Source organism: Orycteropus afer, unplaced genomic scaffold, assembly GCF_000298275.1.
Source record: "Orycteropus afer afer isolate SDZICR_OR568_19922 unplaced genomic scaffold, OryAfe1.0 scaffold01058, whole genome shotgun sequence".
Classification (NCBI taxonomy): domain Eukaryota; kingdom Metazoa; phylum Chordata; class Mammalia; order Tubulidentata; family Orycteropodidae; genus Orycteropus; species Orycteropus afer.
The window spans coordinates 333,924-336,106 of NW_006922645.1; positions in this window are offsets into that span (position 1 = coordinate 333,924).

Here is a 2,183-nt window from a genome sequence, read left to right on the forward strand (position 1 = left end):
TGGGGCTTTCTAGTCAGTGGCCTCCAGTGATGTTGTCCCTGCTGTTCTCGGTAAGCAGAGACTATTCTTAGGTTGCCCAGGATCTAAAAGCCACTTGCAAATATTCAAAATGGCCATGCCCTCAGGACAGCTGGCAGTCCACGGCTCTGTTTTTCTGGTTCTTCACTGTTTTCCTTTCTGTTTGTCAGCATCCAGTGCAGTCCTTTGCAGGCAGAGCCGAATCTTATGTTACTGGTTGATTGGAACGCCACTTAAAAATAATCAAAATGGTTGCACCCTCAGGACAACCAGCAGTCTGCAGCTTCGTTCATTTCCTTATTCATTGTTTTCTTTCAGGTTCTTCTGCTAGTTGGTATTTAATCCACTTCTTTTTCCTTCCCTTCAAAGCTTAGAGTTTCAGGATTACATTCTGTATCTGTTCCATTTGGTTTCTCATTTACTTTTTGCAGAGGGTCTGAGTAGCTTGTCTGCCTGTTCTGCCATCTTGCCACGTAATGTGATCCTTTGAGGTTGATTGTGTTCACTCAGAATATTGCCTTCATTGAGGTCCATGTAAGTTGTTGAGTGTATCAGTGGTTAAACTGAAGACTGTCTCTTTTTCTGATCACTGGTTAAAATGATTAGATTAAAAGGTTAGTATTTAAGATTAAACTTAAATTGTTAAATGTAATTATTAATACTTTATGCTTAGAAATCTAAGTGGACAGAATGCCTTGTGTTTTTCTCAATAATGCCATGTGTTTTTCCAGTCATTTTCAGCACCAAACTTTTCTTTGATGGAGATACTGAATTGGAATGAAAAGAGAAGTAATATTTAGTTTTGTGTAACTTTTAGTTACAATTAGTTTTAGTTACATTGTTAATTAGAGTACCGTAATTGAATTTACTATAAAATAGACATGTTTTTCAATTTAGGATTATATGATCTTAGTAGTTTTCACATATCTCTTACAGTAAACTAATTACTAATCCTCTTTTCTGTAGTGATACTGCTTCGGAAATCCAAGGAGGGGTTGCTACGAGTCGGATCCAACTCAACAGCAATGAGTTTTTTTTTAGTTTTCTAACACAGAGGGTTGCCATGAGTTGTAATCAACTCAGGGGCAACTTTTTTTAAAATGCATTTTATTGAAATATAATTTATGTACAGTGAAATACACAAAGCTAAAGTGATATGGAGCAATGCAATTTTTTTTTTCTTTTGCAGTGTTCCCTCTCCACTCCTCCCATCCCTGGCAACCAACAAAGAAAGTTTCCCTCCATATATAAACCTTTCCTTGACCCTCTACAACAACAGACTAATACTATATTTGTGATTGACTTATTTCACTCAGCATAGTGTTCTCCAAGTTCATCATGTTATGTGGTGTTTGACAGACTCTACATTATTCTTTAGTGCTGCATAGCATTCCATTGTGTGTATGTACCATGGTTTGGTCATCCACTCTTCTGTTGATGGGCACATAGGTTGTTTGCATCTTTTTGCTATTGTAAATAGTGCTGCGATGAACATGTTCCTGTCCTGGCTCTCACCTCTCTTGAATATATACCTAGTAATGGAATTGCTGGGTCAAATAGTATCTCCTATTCCAGCTTTCTAAGTAATTGTCATAGTGCTTCCCACAGTGGTTGTATGAGTTCACAGTCCTACCAGCAGTGTATGAGAGTCCCAGTCTCTCCACATCACCGCCAGCATTTGTTACTTACTATCTTGTTGAACCTTGCCATCAAGTTCACCTTGTTGGGGTGAACTTTTTTTTTTTTTTAGTAATTTATTTTTGTTACTGTTGAGAGTATACACAGTAAAACATAACACCAGTTCAGCAATCACTACATGTACAATTCAGTGGCATTGATTACATTCTTTGAGTTGTGCAGCCATTCTGATCTACATTTTCAGAATTGTTCCTCCCTATTAACATAAACTTAGGTTCCTATCTAATTTTTCACATTGCTGTTGTCAATTTGGTCCCATATTTTGTTGTTTTTAGGTGTGTAAAGTTGGTTCTAAAATCATAGTGATAATATGTACAATAGGAAAAAACACTGCCTGGTTCTATGCCATCCTCCCAATCATTGCCATGTTTGAACCCATTGTTCCAGTCACTGTGTTAGTCCATGTTGTTGAAGGTATTTCTCCTTTTCATTGACGCTCTACTTTACCATGCATAATTTACTTCTTC